The 27224-nt window shown below is 45.0% G+C and overlaps 1 protein-coding gene across 2 annotated transcripts in view; it reads left to right on the top strand.

Moving 5' to 3' along the window:
• The window catches only part of PRICKLE2 (prickle planar cell polarity protein 2), a 105675-nt gene that overhangs the window by 8095 nt on the left and 70356 nt on the right, over positions 1-27224 (top strand). Inside the window, exon 1 of one of the 2 annotated variants that reach the window (XM_083869550.1) lies at positions 18318-18371. The exons of the other annotated variant lie outside the window; for it this stretch is intronic. The gene's annotated coding sequence lies outside the window, so the exon portion shown is untranslated. Of the gene's footprint in view, positions 1-18317; positions 18372-27224 lie in introns of those variants that run through there. 2 annotated transcript variants of the gene reach the window in all.

Genomic DNA, 27224 nt, shown 5'->3' with positions numbered 1-27224 from the left:
TTTCTCCAATGAATAATCTCCCAGCCGTGGCGGTGGAAAGCCGGACTCTTCCTGCGCTCGCTCGTAGCATCTCTGCGGTCACTATCTAATGTTGGAGGAATTTGTAACATTAGCAGAATTGTCTGATGTGAGGAAAACTAATTTCAGGGTAAGCCTCATGAGCACGGCTGTAAAGAACGTTTTTCTCATACTTGCAGACCCCAGACACGCATCAGTGCAGCCCCAATGGCCAGAACCTTTCTCAGTCCCCCCGTGCTTGGGCCAAGAGGTGTACAGAAAACTCAGGGTGCTCCTCTCTGCTGCTGGAGAGGCTGTTTCTTCCCACGTGTGGCTCTGCTCTTCACAGGACCCTGACACCAGAGCTTATCACTTGGAGAGCTCAGTGTGACAATTATTATTCTCACTGCAGAGGGAGACACTTTGTACTCAGCCATTGCAGCAAATATTTCATCCGCTATCCATCGCCCTTGTGTGGATGCTGCTGCTGTGGTGATAAAAAACATAATGGCTGCTCTTGCTGATAAGGGGAGTGTATGAGTATAATTATTGAAATCCCTATGCAGAGCTCTGTGGATGGATGGAGAGTCCCTCTCCCTGTGAGGGGTTTCTGTTGCTCTGGAGCCTGTTGGGGAGAGCACGAGCCTGCAGCTCCTGGCAGCTGAAGTGGGAGCTGCTCGGACACAGCTGTGAGCAATTAGTAAAGGATGTCTCTTCCCCTCCCTCCACTTTGTTTCCTCCTCTTCTCTTTGAAACCAAGTCACGGGCTACAGGGAGTCCAGAGGAAAGCTCAAGCAGTTCAGGTTTGGGATGCTCCTGGACCAGCTCGAAGGTGGCCACTGCTCAGTGAGTTCACATTCCAGCAGCAGAGTGAAGGTCTAAGGATCCAACCCAACCTTGCAGGAAGCATACTGCAGCCAAGGAGCCTGAAATTATTTAGATCAAGCCAACAAAAAAATATTTCCATGGCAGCAGTAACCATAGGAAACCTTCTCAGCATGTCTTGGGTGGTTCCTGTTTCCCTGCCTTCATCTGTTTGCTTTGCCAGCAGAGCAGTGGTTGCAAGTGCCCCTGGTGTCACCAGGAGTGGCCCATGAGCCCTGCTGTCCCCAGGGGCTTGGCAGCCACACTAGGGATTGTATCACTGCTCCTTGTTTTCTCTTTTGCTCTAGTTGGTAAAAAGATGCTTTGAGAGGCTTCTTTAGATGCCATAAAGTCTCAAAGCCACCTCTTTACCTGGTGTCAGCTCACAAATGTGTGTTTGATCCTTAAATACCCAAGGCATAAAAGCGAATTGTCTCACAGGGTCCAATTCTTCTTCTTTTCTATAGCGTCTTAGAAAGATGCTTTTATATTCCCTCTGGCTCAGCTAGTGATGCTTGGCCTTCAACCAAGACAGGGAATCTAGGACAAGAATCTCTGAGAAGAGCAAGATGAGAAGTTATAAAAAACCACAGCGTTTTGTTGGTGGAAAAAAAAAATGCTGGTAAAAGATTTTGTTTAAAAAAATAATCTGGAATATTTTTGATCAGCTTCATGTGGACACATTTCCAGGAGGGTGTAAGAGGAGGCTTGTTTCCCTGGGTAGTGCCTCCTCTAGGAAATCCAAGCTGTGAAGTGAATACAAATGCTGGAAATGGAGAGGTTTTGCAGTGAGTCACTGGAAGGGATGAGGAACCAGTTGTTCTGGTGTGACTGTGCTGGTCGACAAGCAGCTCTCTGACCCGATGGGGACAGAGTGGCTGTGTGGAATCACCTGGGGGCTTGGGCATCTCAAGCCAGCACCCAAGGGTGCTTGGACCCCCTTGTCCCCCTCCCACCCTCCAAGGGCAGCGTGGAGGTGTCCTCACGGAGCTCTGCAGAGCAGATGGGCCCTGCTTGCAGAGCTGAGGTACTGCACAGAGACAGGTTAAAAAAAGATGTCTCCTTCTGTGGGAGCGTGACACAGAGAGGGAGAAAATACATCCTGGTGCCAGTAACTGGGATTTTGATGCTTGTGTAGCAGACAGTGCTGCTCTGATCCCTCCAGGCTGTTGAGTGCTTGTCACAGCAGGGTTTGCTCTGTAATGACCTGGCTGCTCTTCGACCCGTCTGGAGGTGGAGCCCTGTGCAGAGATGCTGCTGGACACCGTGTCCCCTATCTTGCCCTGACTCTTGGATTATTTAATTCCTGTTTTTGCAAAATCCCAACTCTATCAAAGTCAGACTTCTGCTTGAAATTACACATTTGAAGAAGTAGCAGCAGGATGGGGACAAGGCTGATTTGATTCCCTTTCTCTCCTCAGCTGTTAAACAGTGGGAACACTCATCACAGTGCTGTGGCTGGGCCATATTATCTGTGTTTGGTGCCATAAAGGCCACATGTATAAAGTGCAGCCCCTTAAATTGTCAGATATGAGAAGAACTGGGATGTGAGAAGACAATAAAAGTTAATATTGTAAAGTCAGGTTTGTGCAGCGTAGCTTGGATTTTTAATATGGAGTGCATAATTTATTACAAGGTGTAGCGGTTTGAAATACATATATTTGAATATGTTTTAATATTATCTTTCCTTCCAGCAGCAGGAACTATGGTGCTTTACAATAGAAAAATGATTTCACACAGCCACGTGACAGTTTCAGCATGTACCTCTAATAGATGTGCGATTTGCTGAAGTGTGAAGGCTATCTGATAAATGCCTGAATAATAAAGCTATATTGTTTGTTCTGATCTCCCTTTGTCATTTTCAAGTGTATAAATAAAACATTTTCACATTGGACCCCGTGCAGTTCCAGCCCAGACTTATTTACTTTCTGCCGATGTAACTTGGAAGAGACATGAATCTTTCAGTCTGACAGGAGAGATCTGGTGGCATCATTATTGCACGTTGCACTCCAAATGATCAAATGTAATGTTAATAAATATTTTCCTAAGAAAAGTTACAAGTATTTAAGGAAGACTTTCAAACAAAGAAGCATTTGTCTTATGTACAGCAGAGGGCACTCGGCATCGCTGCTCTACTACTCGGCTGCTGCTCCAGCTGCCTGAAGGGGAAAAAAATCCCTGTGCTTAAATTATAGTTTGCAGAAATGAAATACTCTGTGTGTGTGTTTGCTTATATAGGGGTGTGAGTGTGTATATAAAAAGACACAGGGTGGCGTACATTATAAAAATAATCCTAGCACATAATGTAAAACTTAAATATTCGTAGTGGTTGCTGAAGTTAGGTGAAGCACATGTTGTGTTGATTAATGCTCTGCCTGCTGTTATGCTGAGCTTCAGAGAGGACTGAAGTGTGCTGAGAGGTGAAAATGAAGAGGCCCTGACTAGTAAAGGGTTGCAATCTTCATCTTCCTGAAGGCACAGAGTCTGATGACAACCTAGGATGTTGGAAACTGCCGGAGCAAAGAAAAGATCTTGAAAGATGGATGATATTGGAGGGTGCAATTAATTCAATTCTTATTGAATTAAGAGTCCTTCTGTCTAGAAAAGCAGCAGATCCGGGGGCATGGGGGTTCTGTGCTGGAGTTTGCAGTGCTGAGGTCTTGTTCCCAGCAGCACCAAAACTTGTGGAGTTGTGAGGCTCTTGTGAAAGTCCCTGAGATTGTTCTTATCCTTACTGTAGAAGTTATCTGTGTAAGGAAATCTAAAATACTGAGGTTGTGCCTGGAGCAGGAAGCAGCACTAGCCCCAAGGATGCTATGGAAGAGCTGGATGCTGGCTTGGAGCATTGTGAGTTGGAAGATGAAGCACCTGCTTGCTAGGGGAGGGACTCCATCCTGGAGGTACAGAGGTGCATGCTTCATTGTCCAGAGATGATCGCAGAGATTGGGGCCCCCTCATCTTCTGTATAAGTTTTTTTCCAACAAAAATGGACTTTCTTCATTTTTGTTTCCCTTTAGCTGATTGCTCAGACTGCCAAGGTATTGCCAAGGTGCATTTTTAGTTTAACTCTTAGTGTACCTTGTGTTTTTCTTTTAAGAGGGAATAAAGAACTCCAAAGCAAAGTTCTTGATCACCTTTTGACAGCATTGTAGTGCTGGTAAAGTATTCTGGGCAGCTGGATTTTGTGCCATGCTTTGGGTGACGTGTTTCGTGGTAAAACCATATGATGCCATTCTGAATTTTCAGATTTTAGTAATTAATTCAAGAGAATTCAGATTTCTTCCTGTCTCCCCTAGTGATCTGCTTGCATTGGGCTTAATCTAAATCTCTCAAAGCAGGGCTCCTGCAAGAGGCTGGAAGTGTCAACGCTGTTGTATAAAATATGGGCCTGGTAACAAGAGTGAGAGGGCATGTGGTTCAAGATAACCAGTTTATGCAAAATACACAGCTGGGTGGATTTTGCTGCAGAGTATCCGTGGAGCGTAATGATCAGAGAAATATGGAAATGCCAGAGGGGCTTTATAATAATGGGTGCTAATTATGATGAGATGGATTTGGGTGGTAGGGAATAATCCAAGATTACAATAGTAAGGTTTCTTCTGAAGTAGCTCCTGCTATTTCGGAGGGCAGCAGAGCTCCTTGTTACACGGCTTAAAGCAGCCTCTCCGTGGGATTGTCGCAAGCAGCGTTCGCTCTTTGCTGGTTATTTCACAAGGGCTTGGTACAGCTCAGACTCGACATACGTAAGTTATTTCAAGGATAGAAGTTGGCCCACGTGCTGTAAAACACCTTCTCACTAGGATAAAGATGCTGTTATGTCGTTGTGCCTGGGTAATTACTTTTCTGGAGGTGTCACTGGAGCTGGGCTCTGGGATTGGGGTGTTTTGTCCCATTATTTCTGGATTGCGTGGCTTTGGGGCTGTGTGAGCCATATGGTGCTGCCATCACCAGTTAGATGCTCCTGCCTCTGCTGGTGGGCTGGGAAGTACTGGGAGAAGGCTACTGGGAATGAACTGTTGCAGCTCTGGGATTGGGACCAAAAGCAAATTGCAACACCACAGCCTGGAGCACAAGACCCTGGTTCTGCTCTGCTGGCTACAAGTTTTTGGGTAGGAGCACATGGGTAGAGCCAGGCACTTACCTGCTCCTGTTGCTTGGCTTTTCCTTTCTTGTAAGGCTTTGCTGGTCTTTTTTCAGTGCTGACCATGCCACAAAGCACTGGACTTAGCATACAGAGTGCCCCAGGTACCAGTCTCCTTGGGAAAGTGGTTGTGAAATGTTTTGTTGTTAACAAAGATGTGGCAATGCAGAACTTGAAAAGCTGCACTTGTGAATTGTCCAGCTCTGTGCTGGAGACCAGCAAGCCGTAGAACTCACTTTAGCCAGTGTCAATAGAAATGAAACTATTTAAATACACAGTTAAAATATGTTGTTATATTAGCATGTGGAGCTCCATGCGAGCTTGCTCTTTAACTACATCAATTAAAGGACCCCCATGGAAGAGATGTTGGAGGCTGGTTAAAAAAAATATCCCAGCCTTAACTGCTTGTTGGCTGCTGAGTGGATTTTGGTATGAAGTGAAAGGCATAAAGGCACCTGGGTCTGGGGGATTTATCTCCACTTTGGGACTCCAAAATCTTATAGGTAGTGAGAAGAAATGGGTTAAAAAGATGCTGCATGCTTCCTTTCAGGGGCTGAAATCCAGCTGCCCTGTGTGCTGGCACGCAATGCCTGAGCCCTGGTAGCAGAGAGGGTTGTTAGCAATGGCTAGCACATCGTTGTGGTTCAGCTCCACCATCTCCCTTGGCTTTTCCAGATGATCCAGGAGCTTGAGTAGTTCATAAAAGGAGTGAGTAGCCAAATGGACCAATAAAAGGAGTTTGTGGAAAGGCCCAATATATTTTATGAAGAAAGAAATGGATCCTCTAATGTGAGGGTTGTGTCTTGTAAAATTTTGCAGGGCTGCAAGTGCTGTTTAACGCTGGCTCCCTGCTCCAGCTGCTCCTTAGAGCACACGCAGCAACTGCTGAAACTTCCCTTTTGACCTGAACTCTTCCAAGCTTGGAGTGAAATCCTGACCTTGGGGAAGTCGTGTCATGAATTTCCCAGGGACCAAGAAAGTGGCCATCAGTGTGAGACCTGTGATAACGGCCTTCAAATAAAATTTGTCTGGCTTTTGTGGGATATTTTAGGCAAAGTGAAACACAGCTTTACGTCTTCTTAATGCTCTTTGATGGCAACAACAGCAGCTGGAAGGCCATAATTTGGCCTGATCATGGCTGTTGCTGGGAAATGCCTTTGTGTGATCCAGGAAAAGTGAAGCTGTTTGGATGTGAGTGATGAGTGAGTTTGCAGAGTGGGACACTGCACACACGATGCTTCCAACAATGGTAACCCAAGGAGTGAAATTTCAGCCCAGCTCAGAGGGCACATGCAAAGGTGATCAATGATTTAAATCCTACCTCCCCCAAGCTGTTTAAAGGGCTGGATGCTTGCTGTGGCACAGGGAGCTGGGGTGCCCTGCCAGCTCAGGTGGCACCATCCACAGCTGCAGAGATCTCATCTTGCCATGCCACCCTGAATCCTGTAGGATGGGGAGGCAGCAAATGAGACACAGCATCACTGGATATGTCATTGAAAGGATGGGCAGAGAGCTGTAGGAAAGCAGAAAACAAGAATCTTGCTACCGATTCATTGTTTTCTATGTCTGCACAGGAGTGTCTGCAGCTTTGACCTTGATGTTAGCCAACCTGTAAGATTTCAGCTATGCCTTTTTTTAATATTCTCCTTATGTAGTTTGAATTTCTTCCAATGGACTGCAGTGATGTGGTGGTGTTCGAGCCAGGCTTGAGTTTCATAACTGATAAAAATTTGATATCATTCTTCTGTCTTGGCCCCAAAGAGCAAAGCTGCTGAGCTCAGTTAATCTTACAAGGTTCCCTGTCTTTTTGATCTGACAGCTTCTGAGAATGGTCTCTGCTCCACCCAGACTTTAAAATAGGACAAATTCCCAATTTCCAACCTGCAAATTCCCAATTTCTACCCTGCAATTAAAGTTGGGCTTCCAAATCAATGTCTTTGGTCCTAAATGCTGAGCAGAGACAAATTTTGGAATGTGTTCCTCTCCAGAATGACCACGGAGATGATACATGCAGGTGTGTGGCCTTTCACTGAGGTGGGGTGACCCCAGCTGCAACCTAAGAGAAGATCCAGATTTTGTATTTCCCAGTCACTCTAAGTCTTTACAGTTGAGGGAGGATTACCTTTGAAGATGATTTAGTCATTCCCAGTTCTGGAGAACTGGCTTTGCTGCGATCTCCTCACTGGGAGTGTTCAGCTCTCCTTCAACTTCATGGGACCATAACGGTGTCTCCTCTTGTGGACAGAGATGCTCAGAAAAAGGGCTGTGGAACTGGAAGTTGCCATGCTTTTGGCTACCAGGTCCCTTCCTGTGAGCCTTCTCAAAGGCAAAGGTTGGGTTTTACTGCTGGAGCTTGGCTGCTGCTGTCACTTTCCCCACGGCCACCTCTTGAGGGGATCGATGGCTGGTTTTGGCAGGAACTGTTTTATTTTGTGCTTGGAAACACAGTGGTCTCAGCTGTGTGCTGGTCTGCCGTGAGGCTGGGTATTAGAGCTGCTTTGATGTCTGCACTGTTACATCTTAAGGCAGCTCAGGATGATTTTATGCAGTAGCCCTAAGGTGCTTGCACAGAAAAAGGTGCTTTAGAAATGTAAATTCTGTTTGAGGACAGATTTTCCTCTGCTGTTCTCTCTCAATTCAGGATGAGGGGGTAAAAATGTAGCATTTAATTAACGTTTGTAAAGGTTTGGAAATGAATTGCCATAAACATAAAAGATGTAATCAAATGTCTGCCTAATCCCCACCTTAAGGGCACATTAAATGCAGAAGATATAATATGTTAGAAACCAGCATTGAAAAGCGATGAGGATTTGGGAGTAGATCTTTTCTACCTGAAGCTTATAAATTATTTTACTTTGAGCTTAGGGATTTAGATATCTACGTAGAAGAGAAAGCTACGTAGCAGCTCAATTCTCAGCCAGCACAGCTGGCATCATCCTACTGAGTCATTTCAGCCACAAATCCATACGGCACAGCCCCGTGACGTGCGTTACAGCGCCGTGTCCTGACGGAGTGTGACATGGGCATCATTCCTCACTGCAGCACTGAGCAGGGGGCTGCTTCTCTGAAGTCAATAGGTAATTAGATGAAAGCACCTAACAGGTTTTCATTGTTGAAATTGAACAGAATGAAGAAGGGGATGTAGTGTTGCATAGTGTCAGCTGGGGAGCTGGGCTTCCTTGGCTGCAGAGATGCCTTCTGTCATCTCCAGCTTCAGTCTGAAATCAAAAAAAATCAGCCCATTTTTTTATCCTGAAGAACTCAGCAGGAAGCAAATGCTGTTATCTTTCTGAGATATTTTTTTACCTGTGACATATTTTATTACTCTCAAGAGAAATAAAATCAGGACACATTGGAACTGTCTGGCTCCAATTGCCATTCCCCCTGTATCTGTGGGAGCTAGACATCCCAAAGAACTGCTTTTTCCCACAGAACTGCTGGACCCCCAGGCTACCCTTTAGCAGTGCCACATCAGCAGGACCATGCTGTGGTTTTGTTTTGCAGTTAGTGATATTTGGCATTCTTTGGTTTTGGGCAGAAACCAGGCTGTGTTCTGTGGTCCAGCTGTGATTCCTGTTGTGATTTGTATGGAAATCAGGAATATTTCTCTTGGTGGAGAAAAAGCAGGGAGGTGTCACCAAAACCCCAGCTAGACCCGTGTCTCATGACACTTGGCTGGTGGCAGTAGAGCTTTGTATTCTTTGGGACCAAGGCTCGAGGAGGTGGAATGGAAAGGGCTGCAGGGAATTGGCTCTCATGGATTGTGGTGGAGGTGGTGATGACAACCCTTAGAGTAGCAGAGGTGGTGGTAGGGAATTGCCCTTGATGGTAGGTGGAATCAAAGAACCAGCAAAGAATTAAGTCATCCTCTAAATGACAGGGAGAAAAAGAGCCTGAGCAAAAGGGAAGGGGCCAAAATACTGGTGGCAGAGCTGAAAGTAGCCTGGCTAAAGGTAAAATCAGTCCCATGTCTTATACTGCAGGGCCCCATGGAAACGAGGAGGGCTTTCTTTTTCTGTTGAATTGGGCTCTATGCCAGATGAAAGAAAACATTTTCCCAACACCAAATGGAAAAATGCAAGGCAGACATCTTAAATGAACTGTTAAAGGAATAGAGCCGTGAAAAGAATACGTTTGCTGTGCACTGGGGTTATGGATTTAACAGATTTTTTACTATATGCGACCTTTGCAGTTTGTAAAAAGTGAAATCTGCTGCAGAAACTCGAATTGTACTCAAGGCTGAAGGCAAACCTCAGGTTTTATCGATGTTCCTGGTCTCGGCTTTGCTCAGGAGGAATGGACCTCTCTCAGTCCTCCTTGAATCTTGCTGTGATTTTCCTTTCTCCTTTAGCCCCTCTCCTTGCTCTTTCTACAGATCATTGGCAGTTGTGCTCGTGCTTTAAAATAACCCAGGCTAAAAAGTGTGATCTGCATTTCAGCAATTTTTGATTACACCCACGTCCTATATTTATTGCCATTTAAATCATCTATGTTAGTTTGAGATGTGTTTCTTTTAAGCAAGGCAAAAAAACCCCATGACTGTGTTGCTAACTGTTGCTAAGGGAAAGAAGATATTTATTCATCAGGGCACTTCTTCAGTACTGCAAGGATGGTAGCCATGGAGGAGGAGTGGAAGGAAAAGAACGGTTATGTATTTAAGCCCTTTCTCTTATTGTTATTGGACTCTTGCCATATCTACTGATGGTCAGCAGATGTCTTTTTTCTCCCCTCCCAGCATTGTTGGATTAGAGGTGCAGTTTGGGTTATGGTGCAGGGCAGCTGGCCTGAGGAGCCTGGTGTGAAACCCAGAGGGTCCCTGGAATGATCTGCAGGGCTTTGGAGAGTCCACAGTCCCACAGGCCTTACGAGGCTCCCATGTTTTGTAGCTCTCAGTCTCTACAAAGACACTTTCTACTTCCTGGCTTCAGAATGTCCTTTTAAAAAATCCCATCAAATCAAAGCCACCAAGAGCCAAAAATGATGCACATGGCTGTGTTCCCTCCCTGAGCTGCTGCTGGGGGATGTGCGGCAGTGCTGTTAGCTGGCTCTTGCCAAGGGAAGAGGTTTTCCTTTCAGCTGTCATAGCAACAAGAAAATATTGTTTTGATGGGGATCAAATTAAAAATTAAATTTGTCTCTTTCCTAGTAAGCAAATTGCTCACTCATGAAAAATATAAATCACTTTGATCAGGGTAGATGTCTTTTTAAGCACCTCTGTGGAGTTCCAAAGTAGATTCTGCAAACCTCTCATGCCACATTATGTCTCTGCTGGGTTTATGTAGAGTGTCCCATGAATCTGAGCTTTATTTCATGTTAGGCTTGGGTTGAAAAACTTCCTTGGTAAAACTTCCTTGGTACTCATAACCGGCCAAAGCATGTAGGGGAAAAGCGGGGAAACAGGTCTCAAAAGTGTCTGGAAGAAAAAGACTTGTCAAGTGTAGCACTGCTGTGTTTTCAACTATAAAACCAGACAAGCAAACATTAATTTGGTGGTTTACAAGATGCTCTGGTTCTTGGAATGCAGAGGTGAACACAGCTTGAGAGTGGAGAGGAGGAGGTGGGTCAGGTAACTGAGAATGTCTGTGACAGTGCTGGGGAGAGGGCAGTGTGAAGGTCTCTTGCATGTGTTCCTACACCCAAAGTATTTCCAGTTTGGGGACTTTCTAAGCCATGGTGAATTCCAGGTATTAGGTGTCCCTGGGTGCCTTTCTGTCCTGTAAGTTATCTTCTTGCTTTGAGCCCACATGGGCTTCTGACATCCACAGCATCATTTGCCAGGGTTTGCCCCCTGCATGCGGGAGGACCACCTTGCTTAGGTTACTCTGAACCCAGGAAATTTCATTCAGCAAGGTCACACCATCCAGGTGGGGAAGCAGAGGAGGGAGAGGGAAAGACCTTCCCAGGCTGCCCACAGGTCCTTGCCAGCACCAGAGCTGCACTGGTGGCCACGTTTCTTCTCAAAGCAGTACTTAGAAGCTCGAGTAAGTTCTATCTCTTTCCCTATTGGATTATAGTATAGCAGCAGTTGTAAATTTGCTCAGCCTATGTCGTTCTCTCATCAGTTTATGTGTAATAAAGATTCCTCATAGATAAGGAAGAAGCTTTGCGGTTGGATGTAAAGGAAAAAAAAAGGAAATGTTTTTTCTTGGAAATCATTTAAATGTCGCAGGCATTCTTCTGCAGAAGTGAACAACCCCCTGTCCAATGTTGTGCAAATAATTGGGTTTTGTTCAAAAGACATCCTGATAGTTCAGAAGCTTAGCTGGTTTGTGGATGTAACCAGGCTCTTTTGCTGCATGAATAACTCTGACCTGACATGTGCAGTGGAAAACAATATATTGAGGGCTGCAGAAGTCCATGGTGCTTTGATTGGAAATGATCTCCCAGACTTTGGTGACAGAGGGAGACCAGGAACTTCCTACACATTACATGGGGTGTACAAAGTCAAGCTTTCTGTGAGAGGGGCTGGCCCTTTTGCCATGTCCCTTCAGCTGCTCTTGAGACAGGCTCTCTGTTGCCAGAAGCAAGGGAAGAGGAAGAAACCATCCAGAAAATAACCAGGTTCACATTTTATAGAAGTGACTGGTGAGCTGTGGGACATCTGAGCTCTCCAGGTGCCCAGGCCTTGGTGCAAAAGTGGTGACTTTGTGTAATGACCGTGCCACACTCTTGTGCACTCAAATACACTCACACACACACAAACACATAAATACGCTCACACGTGCTCCCCTTATATATTTGAAAAATTTAAATTACATATATAAATTGCAACATCTGTTATGGAAGCCGAGTCCAGGCAAATTACTGCTTTAGAAAGTTGGTGCAGATCCTCCTGTGATTCACTTTTGTGCTTGCCAGAGTCACATCATATCCACAGCGCTTTTTTCCAGCTATGATAGGTGTGTCTTCTTTCTTTTACACCCACATCAAATTCCTAAAATAAGAGGAGTGTAAAAGGGAAAAGTAACTGGAGTTTATTTTCCTCTGGAGTCCATGGGGCTCTGGAAGTTATTATTAGAGGTGAAGTCATCACAGAGGAGGCTGTAGCCCTTGGGGAGGGGTGTGGGCAGTGCTGCTCTTGCAGAAACAGGGGTAGTGGCAGCAGTGGAGTCCTGGGCCAAGGGGACACAGGCTGGACCAGTGGGAAGGCTGGAGAAATCCCTGTCTACGCTTTGTCCATGTCCATAATTTTGGCTGTGTTAGAGACAATATTTTGCTTTGTGTCCCTCCAGTGTGGTGGCACTGGCAGCAGAGCAGAACTGCCCTGGGTGCTCCAAGCTCCACCAGGTCTGCAGCACCATCCCATCACTGGCCTGGAGTGCCCCCACCACATCAGTAACTGGATGAAGCTATTCTTTATTTTTACTTCACGTAAAAGAGAGTTAGATCCTTGTTACCTTGGAAACCAGCAGTCCTAATTATAAGGAATTTGATTCACTGGATGTAAAAAGCTATATGATTCTCCTTTTTTCTCTTTAAAAAATAGAAATTAAAAATGCATTTCATAAAATGATAAGCCCGTACCTAATGTAAGGTTAATCTTGAATGTTTTCTGTATGAGTGGTGTCCTGGAAATATAGAAAATGACAGTTCTGGTGTGTCTGTAATGGTGAGCCAGGCTGGGATCAGCAATACCATCCTTTGCTGCCCACTGCCTGTGCTGAGCCATGGCTGTCTTCAGGCCAACACTGAAAACAAATCGAAGTCATTGCTTTTCTGTTATTTTCTTGGGGGGTGGTTTGGTTTGGTTTCGGGTTTTTTTTGTTTGGTTGGTTTTGGTTTTTTGGTTTGATTTTGGTTTTTTGGCTGTTGCATCATGTGCAGCACAAAGAGAGGAGATAAAGCCAGAGGGCAGAAGTGAAAATATCTCCTGCAGGGAACTCCAGATTGCAGCCAGGCACAGAGCTCAGCACTGCTTGGTGCAGAAAGGATTAAAGTCTGTGCAGGGCTTATGAATAGCCCCATTGAGCAACTGCTAGACTGGAAGCTGAGCAGTGGCTAAAGTGTTTTGCCAGATCTGCTGGAATTTGCATTTTTCAGACAGCAACAAAGTAATATTATGATTTACAACAAAACAGGATGCGAGTCAATATGTAAATGCTGAATAAAGAATGCTGCGTGTGTGCAGAGTGGCCTTTGCAAGTGGTCTCAGAGTTCATCATCCCCAGCCCTCTGTCCTTTGAGGGTAATAGCTGAAAACTGCAAAAATTAGGGAGTGTTTTTTGCCTTGGCTTTCAGGCTTCCTTTACTTGAAGCATACAGCAAGGGGACCATCCCATGCCGGTCAGAGCGTTGGCTGTATTTGGGTCAGGAAGGTTACCACGAGGGCAGAGATTTGCACATGGAATTGATTATTTTATTCCATTTTTAGAATGTGCTTAGTGTGGTTTAAGGCTAGAATTCGTCCTGTAACACAGATATTTAAATCCTGGCCTGGAACTGTAGCTAAGAGGAGAGTATTTAATACTTGCTAAATCCCTGTTTCAAATAAACATGTGAGAGAGCAGCTTTCTGGTTTATTGGTGAAGAAACAAAGCCGATATTTTAGAATGTATCCAATTAAATTCTGCAGAGTGGGCTTTCATGTGAGAATAAACATTCAGAGCCATGTCCCTTCAAGCATGAGAAGCAGAGACTGATGAAGAGGTGTTTAGCTGTAACTTCATCCGTGGTTTTGACAAGGGCTTGTTCCAGCCCTGGGTGTGTCACTCATGAGTTGAGAGCCTGTCTTCCACCATGGAATGGCTAGCATGTTCTGGTTATTTAGGACCTTGGAAGGAGCAAGATTCATTGTGTTAAATTTATGCTTGCAGTTGATGATCTTAAGGGTCTTCTCCAACCTAAATGATTCTGTGATTGCCACCCTTGGTTGGGTCTGCATCATATGGATGAGAGACCAATGTGGGAATGGATTGGTGGGGTCACAGCAGCTCAGGGGCTTTGTTGGGGAAGCCTGGGCTGCCCTGTGGTCTCTCTCCTTGGGCTGCACCCTGTGAGGCTCCAGCATCCCTCTGGCTGGGTGGCACGTACTGGTCTCTCATCAGGATGCTCCTCCATGGGAGTGAGTGGCTCTGAACAACCTGGAAAGAGGGAATGCTTTCCATCCAGGCCAGCCCAAGGGTGGTTTGATGTGTTACTGCACTTCACTTTAGTGGGGATGATCAGCACCACCAGACACTCTTTTAAGGCCTGGGGGAATAATTTGGGAGAGGGGAGACAAGCAGCATTCCCTGTTTGCAGGAGGGGGATGGGTGCCTCTACTGTACCTGTGTGCAGATGGGATGAGGGAGCTGGAAACCCCAAGGATGCTCAGTGCACCATGCAGCAAATGGTCTTCAGTTAATGAGGTCCTGATATCTGTGATTATATGGCAAATTGTGTGCTTAAAGTTGCATACACAAATGGTTTATCAAAGGCAGCAGAACTGACTCCTGTACTCAATATTAGGTGTGTGTTTCAGTGCCTTGCTGAATTGTAGTGAAAGCAGCTAACCCCAGCCAGGACTTCAGCTGGGCTTTTTCTGGACTGAAAGAATTTTTTAGCCTTTTAAATACATCAGGATTTTCACAAGACATCCATCTCTGGTTTTAAAAACCCATCACCATGGTATAGCCTATCAGTGTCTGACAGCTGTGACCAGGTAGGAATTACCATGTCTTGAAGAGAATTTATGAAGCCACAAATTACCTTTTACCTATTGAAAATTAATGCAACGCTAGTGGTTTTGGACTAACACAAAGAAACCACAGTACTTTTTTCATTTAACAGTCAACTTGTGACTGATATAATATTTTAATGTACACCTCCCCAAATGTTTGGAATGTATAAATATATATTGCACATTAAAAAAATTATAAAAACTATTAGGCAGGAATAGCACATTAAAACGTATTTTACGTGTTTTTCTTAGGCTCAGTTGGCCATATGTTAAAATAAACCTCAGCAATGGCAACAATTCTTGTTTGAGATTATGTCTTAATAAAATAGTATGTGGGTGGTAAATACAAGCAGATACATTTTTGCACAGGAACTGGGATTCAGCTATTTTATGTGATGCTTATCTAAACTCTCCCCACTGAGTAGCTTCCACCTGCATCCTCTAGGTTAAGAAGTGGTCCCATTCCCACTGGAGCCAACAGGAACTCTCCAGTGGTATTGGTAGAATGTGCTATAACAAGGGCAGGTGCCCGTGGAGTGGATGGAGCTGGGCAGCCCGTGCACCAGGAACATGGTGCAGAGCTGCTCCTCTGAGAGCCTCTACTAAAATCCTTGGTAGATACAGTACTGGGACAGCAGGCAGGTCCTGCAGGGCTCAGTGCCTCAAAGAGGCTGTCATTTGCAGGGGCTGGATGTAGTCACTGGGAGCATCCCACCCTGTCCTCATGGGTATGGTGAGAACGTACCCATGTATGATGTGGAATGGTTGGAATGGGGAGGATTCCAGGCAGGCTGGCTAACAATTGCATTTTCACCTGACACTGTAGTCGTGAGGTGCCATGCAGCAGAAAAGGAACAGTCAAGTCTGCATTAAAGAAAGGGAGTGGTGTCCTGGTGTCACTGTTACCAGTCTAAGGGTCAGAAAGGAGACTGGCTCTACCTGGGGTCAGTTTGGGGTCTGTGCTGTCACTTTCTCTGGTGTCCCAGCCCCTCTGGCTCCCACCTCAATGCCAGACCCATCCCTGTGCTATTTATCTTCACTGCTGATCATTTACTTAACTTTGCATTCGTTCAGGATTCAACTCTGCAGCCTATTTTAATTGGTGGGGCTGCAGCCTTATTGTGCTAAACTCAAGACAGATGGTGCTTGATGGGGGACCACACACCGAGACCACAGAAATGGTGCTGGCCAGTCCAGCCAAGCAGGGTCCTGTGTGGATACTGGTGGGTAGGAGCCAGCCCCAAGCCTGGGATGCTTTGCTGAGCTGCCTTAAACGCCATGTGGAGAGAGGCAAAGGGAAGGGGCCGTGCTGGATACAAGGGATTGCATCGCCTCTCCAGCTCACCCACCTCTGTTTTTCCCATGGAATGCAGTTTTTCGTAGAAGAGCAGTGGAGAGTTTGCCAGTCCAGTTCCATCACCTCGATTTTTGTCGTTTTTGCTGGTAGGAGGGGCTGGAAGAGCTGTGCAGTGTGATTGCTGAAGTGGTGTCTTCCCCCTGCAGACAGGAGAGGGAGAGAGGGCAGTGCCGGACAGGGGCTTTCTAATGAAGGGATGTAACTGTGGCCAGACTGCATTAGCTCAGTGCACCAGTTGCCATGGCATCTGGCACATGTTGGCATGAGAGCTGGGATAGCACTCTGCCCAAATGCTCAGGCAGTTTGCCTCATTGCTTGGAGCCCAGGAAGGGGCACAGGGATGATTCTCTACCAGGAGATCCCAAAACTTGTGCACTTCTGCAACACCTGCCCCAGGGACCCCTCAGGGCATCACACATCAACCCAACCTGTGTGGCTGTAGTGGTGCTCAGTCACTGTATCAGTGTCTCTCTGCACACCCTGACAGCTCTTCCTGCTCTTGTCAAGCTGAGGGGTAATCCTGGCTCTAACAAGGTGAGGCTCCTCATAATGCTCACTGGACTCTCTCAGAAGATGCTGAAATTAAAGGGAGGAGCACTCCTAAGACCTTATGAAGAGTGGTGAGTGAGCTGGGGGGACTCAGCCTGCAGAAAAAGGTGGCTCGGAGAGGCTCACCCTCTACAACTCCCTGAAAGGATGTAACAAAGTGAGGGTCAGCCTCTTCTCCCAGGCAACGAGCTAGAGGACAAGAGGAAATGACCTCAAGCTGCACCAGGAGAGGTTTAGATTGGATATTAGGAAATTATTGTTCACTAAAAAGATTGTCAAGCCTTGAACAGGCTGCCCAGGGAGGTGGTTGAGTCATCATCTCTGAAGGTATTTAAAAGCAAAGTAGAAGAGGCACTCAGGGATGTGGTTTAGTGGTGGGTTTGGCAGTGCTGGATTAATGGTTGGACTTGATGGTCTTGAAAGTATTTTCTGACCTAAACAATTCTGTGATTTTATAGACTTGTTCTCTCCTGGAGATCATTACAAGCACCGTGGGCACATGTTTGTATGGTGCCTGCTTTGCAGCTGGGCTTTTTTCCCAAGGTGTGTGGGTGTCCTTCCTTCAGCCGGTGTACCAGCTGGTGGAGATGTAGGGCAGAGCGTCCTGAACAAATGGTCTTGCAACTAAGAACACATGTTGATGACCTCAGACTATGAGTGGCCATGATTCACCAGAGCCCTCTGATGAGATTAGAGATTTAACCACTTGAATTTCTTGAGACCTCCGAAGAAGGAAAAAGCCACTTCAGAACAGACTTGTCCTCTCTTGTCCAATCCTGCAGGCAGGCAGGGAGGCTGGTGGACAGTGGTTTTGTGAGCTGCCAGGAGAGCCAGCAGAATGTGCTGACCATGTGGAAGTGCGGGGTGGTGCAAAGGCTTTCTCATCTCCCTTACGGAAATTGGTTTGCAAGTAGAAACAGTTCTGCAATTGGAAGCTCATCTGTCTGTATAAAACACCTTCACACCTTCCTTGGACTAAAAGCAAGGTAACAAATGCTGGGATGCCGACAGCTGGATTAAGGGTGATTATCACAGGATTTCAGGAGAATTAACATGACGGTAAAATCAGAAGAAACCCTGGGAAACAGTAAGAAGTACAACAGGAGAAGACCCATTCTGTCGATCTTCTGATGGCTGAGTGCTTGGTGTGGTCCACTTAAAGCAGCTTGGGAAGCAGAAGCAGATCCTTGGATACATGGCTGGATGGGACAGGCATAATCAGATATCTGTCTTGGGGTATAGCTCACCCAGTATGAAATAAAATACAGTCCTGGATTGTTGGTTGTGCTGCAGCCAGGGTGCTATTATGTGCATTTTTATGAGGCATTTTATCTAGAAGTGCTTTTTCTCTCGAGGACCCTTTAAATTGATTTTCCACACCAACTTCTTTTTATAATTGCATCATGTTTACTGATTCTGGCTCATGAACTTATAACATCTGAATGCTGTAACTACCGAGGCAGCCAGCCTTCCTGGGGGGGGGGGCTGCCTTGAATAAATACAGTACAGAGGAACAGATAAGGGCAATTAATTAGCTAGGACCCAGCTTCAGTAATGAAGTGGCTCACAGGGTGTTTGTCCTGGGAGTTGCACCTTGCCCTGTGCTCTGCCCAGGGGCAGGCAGAGGAGAGGTTACCTTATTTCAGTTGGCTGCAAGTCTGCTGGTGCAAGATGAAAGCAGCAGAGTGGAGCCAGTGTTCAAAGATGAAGTCTGAAATCTCTAAATAGAAAATGGAAGTAAACAGGGATAAGAAAAAGAAGGAAGCTCTTTATGGAAATTCTGATAAACAGCTGAAGTAATGCAGGTGAAAAGTGAGAGTGTTTGTTATCATTAGTGATGTTGACAGTGTTGTCTAAACAAGGGTTAGACAGGATTTTACATAATTTGACCTATAGATTTTTTTCTTTTTCTGTACTAAACTGAGTTGCCTGCTCAGTCATTCAGGGAATACCATTTTACTGGGGAATATTGGTTTTCATCACGTCAGCTTGCTGATCTGTGGTGCAAATCTCTTGCCATAATATTGTATCTGCCATTTCACTCGAATCCTCTGTCAGGGTTCCCTCCAGCTGTGGGGTAAATTGGTGACAACAAAGCAAAAAGCTGTCCTGACCTTGCTACAGTCGGACATTTCCACTCAGAAAAATGTGCCTTTTTAGAACCTCTTGAGACTTGCAGAAAATGGGTTTGCATTTAGGGCTGGCTCAATGGTGCATTAAGAGCCTTGCCTGGCATGGCAAGGTGCTCAGAGCTCCTACACCTCCCTGGCAGCAAGCTGGGGCTCCCTCTGATTTACACCCCATCAAACCTTCCCACATTTCTCAGATTTTCTGCCAGAGTGTGGGTGCAAAGTTTCACAGGCCTTGGTTCAGGTGTTGCACTCTGTGTCTGTCATTAATAAACAGGATTTACATAAGTAAGAGGGTGGAATATTACTCACAGCCCTCGTTTGGTGTAGAGTAGCTCTCCACTGATAAACTGTTTATGTCGAAGAGGAAAATAATCTTTAGATGAAATGGATAAGCAAATAGCTGGATTTGGCAAACAGATGTGAGAAGTGGAGTAGAAATCAAATTGTGGAATTGTAACAATAAGTGAAATGTTGTCAGGACTCAGTGTCCTCCTATGGTCCAGCAGACAGGAGGAGCTGGCATGTGGTGACCTGCCCCACAGCACAGCAGCTTTGGGTGGGAATTTCAACCCATAGTGAACATTTCTTTAAAATCACTGACAAGCCGGAAAATTTTCAACAGCGTTGAGAACAACATATTGATAGCAACAAAGCAAGTTTTTAATACTGAGGACTGGAGAACAGTGTTATACTCCCAGGATCTCTTGCTCCAACACATGAGTTTGTACTGGGATGCTTTGCTAACTTGATTTATTACCAGCCTCATTATTGTATGGCCTTTCTAAATGATATTTTATTAATTCCAAGTGTTTGTTTGGTGCCTTTGAAATAGAAAAGAGCCAAATCTGACAGTTCAATAGTTTGACATATTTATTGAGATCTCTGTACTCTGGTTATCACTCCCTCCAGCTCCACAATGGGTTTCTTTACCCTGAATAGGGGTTTTTGTACTGCACATGGAAGTACTATAAAAATTAAAACAGCTTTACCTCTGTTTTTTTCTTGCTGTCTGAGCTCCAGCCTCACAGCCCATCCCAGCCATCCAGAGCTGGGAGAATTTGGTGGGGGCAAAAGCAAGGTGTGGCCATTCTCATTCAAATTCTTTTCCAAGTAGAAGGCCTCATTTTTCCTCAATAAAATACCTTATGCTTAAAAGAGAAATCTTGCTACAAAAGAGGCACAAATTATAGGAGAGCTGTCATAAAGGCTCCTTGGAAAAATGTAAGTGAGATATATGTGTGCTATAGATATAATATGTGTGTAGATACTATCCTTCTTATTCTGTTTTATTTAAAAAGAGAAGTCTTTTTCTATCTCTCTTTACCAGTGGTGTGGTCCCATCTGGAAACCATTCTTTCAGACCTTCATCCCTACACAACAGATCACTGTTTTGTTGTTTAATATGAGCCCAGTTCCCCTGAGCATTTGGTATATCCAGGCACTGGATGTACTTCTTATCATCTATATTGCCTCATTAATGCTGCACAAACTGACCCTGTAGCTGTGCAGCTGCTTTTGTGTGCCTGGTGTCACCTCCTGCAGCCAAACAAAGGCACGTGCCAGGGAACCCAGGCCACAAATCTGGGCATGCAATGTAAAAATATGGACCTACAGAGCTGTTAACCACCACAGCCTAATTAAAGTTGGACTCTCATTTTCTAACCCTCTGACCCAACAGATTGCTGGAGGTATTTAGTTTTTCTGGGTCAAAAAAAAAAAAAAAAAAAAAAAAAAAAAAAAAAAAAAAAAAAAATCAAAATAAGCCTCAAATGAGGAGTCTGAAAGAAGGGTACTTCTGTGATGGCTAAAGGGTCACTGGATACTGGCCATGGAGGCAACTGGATGGGAATCATGTTCTTCATTTGAGGTGCTCACTTGGGGCCCTGTTTTTTACATCCACAGCACTATGCAGATTTGAATGAACCCCAACCAATTCTTCTTAAGGTGGGAATGACTTTTTTCCAGATGTAACAAAAGTGAGAATTTTTTCTGCTGATGGATAGGAGAACATGGAGAGTTCCCAGTGCAGCTCAGTGGGAACCCACTCCTCCAAAAAGGAGAAAAGAGAAGTCAAGTCCATGTGGAAAGCCCTGTTGCAACTAGGAGGAAGGCAGACGTGTGCATGGGCTTGACCTTGCTGAAATCCAGCAGGATTTGTTATCTCAGTGAAGGAGCTTTTGAGCCTCTCTCTGTATTTGTCTGGGGAGAGTGATGTGCACCCAAGGAACCATAGAAACAACAAATAATAACGGCAGCACTAAATGGCTTGCTCTAATCAAAAGCAGACTGTTGTGGTTATACTTGAGCACTGTCATTACAAGAAACTCTGTAATGAGGGGTATTTTTCATTTGCATCGGATTCCCTGTATTAGCATTAACATCCTTCTGTGGAGCCCAAGGTATTTCCAAATTCGATGGTGCTGCTTCAGTCTTGTGGGAAGATTTTCAGTTCTTATTTAAATCACCCAGGACAGTTACACTAGGCAGATTGGAAGCATGAACTACATGGATAATAGCACACATAAACTTTGCTGTCAATGAGTGGTCTGTAGTCCTATGCCTTTGGAGACCCAAAGTACTGATACATAACATATGTAATATATATGATATGTATATTGACTCACTGTGTTGTGGTTGTGATGCCAAATGCCCACAGCATCTGGGAAGGTAAAGATGGGCCATCCTTCTGCTAACAGCAAGTAAGGCTTTGTTTTCCTCATTTGATGAAACCCCACTAGTAGGAAACTTTGGACTTAGGTAGTCGATAATTGGTTTTATTCATAAGATAATGCTCTTATTAATTGAAGCGTGAGTTGCCAAAAGTACTATGGTTAATCTTCTCTTTGTAGGGAGAGAAAACATATCTCAGACTCGTGTTGACATTCTGTAAGCAGATTCTGCTGTGGCATTAGTTTTGTTTGCAAACAAGAAACATGATTACGGTGAAAGGAGTCTATCCTTAATTGCTTTGGCATAAAAGCCTGGCTGAGGATTTGTAGGGGGTTGTACACCCTCCTTCTCACCTCACAGTTACCTCAGTGTCTCTGCTTCATGATGACTTCACCTCCATCTCTGACAGCTACTGGAAAGCAAACTGTCCACCAGCCTCAGCCTCTCACCTCTCCAAGGTGTGAGCAGGGATCATATCTGTTCCTGGGTCAGATATACCACAGATAATCCCACCTTGCTGCTGCATTGCATGGATTTGCAAGCCCTAGCACTGGTGGTGAGGTGGTGGCTGAGGATTTGATGTTAGGTGAGTCAGCATCTAAACTCTGCCCAGGTCCTCTGGAAAAAGCTGTAAAATAAAAGGTGTAAAAAACCCCTGGACCAGCCATTCTGCCTAGGGGTTTCCCAGAGGGGTTGAGTTGAGAAGGTTAATGCACTGGAGAAATGCCTTATTTCTAGGGACAGGTATAAGATAGTGATCCAGATTGATTTGCCATGAGTTAAAGCCTAGAAGAACCAAGATTACTTTCTTTGGTAGAGATCACAGCACACAGAGGGCATGTGATGTCCTCCAGTAAAGCACAACAGTGAATATTTAAAGGAACATTACAGGTATTTTAAGGACTTCTTACAAGTTTGTTTGTCCATTTCCTGATCCTAGTTATATCTGATGGACCTTTAAAAGCAAGGAGACTCAGTGAAACCATACATGAGCAGCATGGGGCTGCCTAACAGGGAAGAACAGAGCTGCTCTGAGGTTTCCAGAAACAAAATTGTGAAGCCAAGTCAGGATTCTTTGGTTCCAGTCAAAGTTTTGCATCCCAGCCAGCTGAGCACTGTGATTGTCCTTGAGGAGAGAACAGGGCCCCAGTCTGGGGTGTGATGAACAGGGACTTGAGGTATCTCTCAGGGGATGTTTCTCCAGCAAACCCCCCTTGTGGGAGCAAGGCATGGCCATCTGCATCCTTGTCATGTTTTGGCAAACATGCTCAAAAGAGCATGAAAGCTATTTTGTATTGATTTTTTTCTCCTCTGCCTATTTTTTACTCACCAGTCCCCTTAATTTAATGGCACTGTTTCCAGGGATCTGTTTTGGGACCAGTCCTGTTTAATATCTTCATTGATGATCTGGATGAGGGGATTGAGTCCACCATCAGAAAATTTGCAGATGACACCAAGCTGGGAGCATGTGTCAGTCTGTTGGAAGGTAGGAGGGCTCTGCAAAGGGACCTGGACAGGCTGGATAGATGGACTGAGTCCAACAACATGAAGTTTAACAAATCCATGTGCCGTGTCCTGCACTTTGGCCACAACAACCCCCTGCAGCAATACAGGCTGGGGGCAGAGCAGCTGGACAGTGCCCAGAAAGGGACCTGCTGGGGGTTCTGGTGACAGCAGCTGAACATGAGCCTGCAGTGTGCCCAGGTGGCCAAGATGGCCAATGGCATCTGGCCTGTGTCAGGAATAGTGTGGCCAGCAGGAGCAGGGAGGTCATTCTTCACCTGTACTCAGCACTGGTGAGGCCACGCCTTGAGTGCTGTGTCCAGTTCTGGGCCCTCAGTTTAGGCTGGACATTGAGACACTAGAGCATGTCCAGAGAAGGCAACGAGGCTGGTGAGGGGCTGGGAACACAAACCCTGTGAAGAACAACTGAGGGAATTGGGGTTGTATAGCCTGGAGAAAAGGAGACTCAGAGGTGACCTTATCACTCTCTACAACTCCCTTAAAGAAGGATGTAGCCAGGTGGGGATCAGGCTCTTCTCCCAGGCAACCACTGACAGAATAAGAGGACAGTCTTAAGCTGCATCAGGGGAAGTTTAGGTTAGATGTCAGAAAATAATTCCTCACTGGGAGAGTGATTGGGCACTGGAATTGTCTGCCCAGGGAGGTGGTGGAGTCACTGTCCCTGGACGTGTTTTAAAAAAGACTGGATGTGGCACTCAGTGCCATGGTTTATTGATGAGGAGGTGTTAGGTTAGCTCATAGGTTGGACTTGGTGATCTCAGAGGTCTTTTCCAACCTACTTCAGTTTGTGATTCTGTGATTCCACTTGATCATTTCCCAGAAAACAGTTGTTAAAGCAAAATCTCTACTTGTTTCTGCGTTACTGTGTGATCACTCCATCTTGAAAGACCATCCCTCATCAGCTGAGACATGGGGTCAACACCCTGCACCAACATGTCTGTACAGTTTAGCACATGCTTAAACTGAGAATGGAAAGTCTCCTTTTCAGGTCAAGATATTTCTTTAGTTTTCAAGTATGGAGAGAACTTGCAGAGTTTTGGAATACTTGGATCTTGTATCAGCTTTCATTCTCTTTGGCATCCAGATGTTAATTATGGATGAACCAAGCAGCGATGCTGACGAGCCCATTCCCACACATAAATGCATATGAAGAATAAATGAGTATCTTGGCTGGCTCAAGCACACGCTCCTGCTCTGCTTATGTGACTCCACATACCTTTGAAATAGATCCAAATCCACGTGTCACCATGTCAACATATGTTCTCAATATAGTGAGCATGTGTGTCTTGGGAGATGGAAATAATAGAATCAAAGTGTAATTCAGAGCCAGTTTTTGTTGGTCCAACTTCATTTATCATCATCATTGTCCTTATCAGTTGTGATTCTGACTGTGGGCTGCTGTTGGGCAGATATTGGCTCTTTCATGGATGGTGTGGTTGGTGTGTTTGGTTGCAGTGCAGCTATTTTGGCACAATGACATGAACTGTGAAATTCCTTTTTCAGAATATTGTTTTTCTGCTGTTCATGTGTTTGGCATCTTGGAAGTAGAATGCAATTTTGCACATGATTTTTTACATTGTGGAGAAGTAGTCCAAGAGTATTTGGTATTAACAAGATGTTTTTTAATGGGAAACATCTCCGTAGACACAGACTCAAGTTTTCATAGCTGTCTTTTCAGTAACTACCAGTTGTGTGCTCATTTAAGCAGATGTGTCTCCACCCATTCCCTTCACTTCGCTTTTATTAGGATGATTTTTGCTTGCGAAGCTTGGAGGATTTCAGTCAACCAATTTTCAATAGGAAATAAGAGAATAATAAACTTTGCAGAAGTTGGTGCGTGACCTGATTCAGGTACAGGGATTACTAACTGTTTTTTCAGACATGAGCACAGCTGAGGCTCTTACACACAACAATATCCTGCTGCACTTGATTTCTTCCGCTGCCTCTTCCTGCATGCACAGACGTAGCCAAGGCCCAAGACTCACATGATTACTCACACAATCAATTCCCTCACCCCTTGGGGCAGGTGGCTGGACTGAGGTACCTTGCATGAACCCTTCTCTTCCCATTATTAGTTGGTCGAAACATTGACTTTGTACCTTGTGCACGCATAGTTTTGCAGCAAGCTGCTAGTTCGATGCCGTTCCCTGCTCTTGAAAAGGTTTGCAAGGTGTTAACCATTCATCAGAGATTTACTATTGAGTTCTGTGGTCGTTCAAAGTTCCTAGCAGCTGTTTGTTGGCTTTGAATCATCCGGATGCACGTTGCAGAAAGCACTCTGTTCCACAGTAATCATTCTAGCAGGGAATATCTTGGCCCCGGCTGCTTTCCAGAGCTGTCTGTCACTGCCTGGTCTGTGCGTTGGCGCACCAGCATTTTGCCACCTGCTGATATCTCAAATACTGTTTTGCACACAGGTGGGCAGAGTCCTTTTGAAATTACTCCAGCACGGTTGTATTCATCACAAGACAGGAAAATTCAGCCTTTTCCTATATTGTCCTTATACATCATAGTCTTCTGTTGGGTTTTTGAAAGCCAACTGTGCAATGCACAGTTGGGCTATCAATAAAGATGCCTGACACTTTCCTGCAGTGGCTAGAGAGAATTGTTTTGAATGTCTCTGTAGATTTCATGTGGTTTGATAAACATGCTTACTCTATCATCCCTCCCTCTCTGTTTCCTGCAGTGATAATAGATTGTAGAAACCTTAATAAATAAATTCAGGCCAATCCATCAAATAACCAGCTTGAAAAACATCGTGACTTTCTCCCACTTGGCAAACAGATGCCAGATATTAGGGCTGCGAGTCACAAACCTGAGTGAATTTAATGGGGAGGTTCTCATCATTCCCAGGGCCTTTGCCGAGAGTTGTAAAATAAATTTTCCTCATTAATTTTAATATTTCATGAAATCTCGCAAAGTGATGGCATCCTCGGTAGATTAATACAAAAGCTATAAAATTCACATGTGCCATATGTTATATGAGCACCAAATAGGATGCCTGAGCATCAATATCCTTTTAAATTTGGCTTCAGCAATTCAGTGATTCATGACACACTTGTCCCTGATGAGAACCTTGATATTGTAAGTGACATTATTTCAACGTGCATTTGCTCTGTGCAACTGGTTATGGGACTGGATTTATGAAATCCTACCATACATGGTGTTTGCTGGCTGTTTCAGCTGTCTTGGTCTGTGGGGTGGCATGGTACCACAGTGAAGTCTCCTTCACTCTGGGTTAAATAGCTGGGCTTAGTTGGCCAGGTAGGTGCTTTGGTGCAGACCTGAGCTCTTTGACAGCTGCTTCCACACTAATGAGCCAGCTCGGGTTTCTGCATTAAATCCACCCTACTGTTTTGTTTTCCTGCTTGCAGCCTCCCCAGGCTCCTCGCATTTAGACAGCCCTGGCTAAAAGCAGGTTAAAGTATATCCTCTCTTGGTCCTCTTGATTCTAAAGTTTATTTGGGAAGTGCTCTACCCAGTCAGCATTGTTGAGTGCTGTTTGTAAAACATTGTTTGTTTGCTGTATTCCTCCAGTGTTTGTGCAAATGTCTGTAAAAGCAGTCTGCCAGCTGAGTTTGGGGGATTTTATAGGGGTTTTATTATTATTTCTTCTTTGAAAACCCTGGCAGCATGGAGGCTGGACACAGGCAATGCTTGCTACCTGGCTCTGTGTTTTGCCCTGCCTCTCCTCAGATGCTGCATCTGTTCATTTATCTCAGAGCTGTCCATCATTTCTTAGGTCTCAGCCTGTCTCACCGAGACTATTTTTTGGGAGGGGGATGCTGTGAGGAGCCTGGGCATTTTTATATGCCAGGCTCCCCCACAGAGCCTGCATCCTGCAGCAGCAGGTCCTGGGTCCCCATGCCAGTGCCAGCCCCAGAGAGGTGGCCAGGATAACTTACTCCGGCCACTAGCAGCAAAACAGTGGTGTGGTTTGGTTGTGTTCATTTGCTAAGAAGTTAAACCTGCCCCTGAATGGGGATTTGAGATCCACCCTTGACAGAGATGTTTTGATTATAATTGTCTTAATGCACTTTTAACCTGGAGGTTATTCTGCAGCTCAAGAATGGTTTTAAAAATCCTATCCCATGGGCTTTCCTGTGCACTGGGGGTTAGTGCCATTAACCAGAAGCACAAAACTGTGTGGTTTTTTCTTCCTCTGTTTGCTAATATTTAACATAATGGTCTAATGTGCTTAAAATAGCTCATGTTCTTCCTAAGGCACCAATACAATTTATTTCTTAAATAGTCAGTTTTCAGTTTTTCAGGCTGCTGCTTTTTCTCTGAAGAAACCGGTTTTCAGAGAAAGAGCTTAAAAAAAAATCCAGA

The sequence above is a fragment of the Zosterops lateralis genome (assembly GCF_965231275.1).
Source record: "Zosterops lateralis genome assembly, chromosome: 11".
NCBI lineage: Eukaryota > Metazoa > Chordata > Aves > Passeriformes > Zosteropidae > Zosterops > Zosterops lateralis.
The sequence above is the reverse complement of the archived record's forward strand: the minus strand, read 5'-3'. Positions and strand labels throughout refer to the sequence as shown.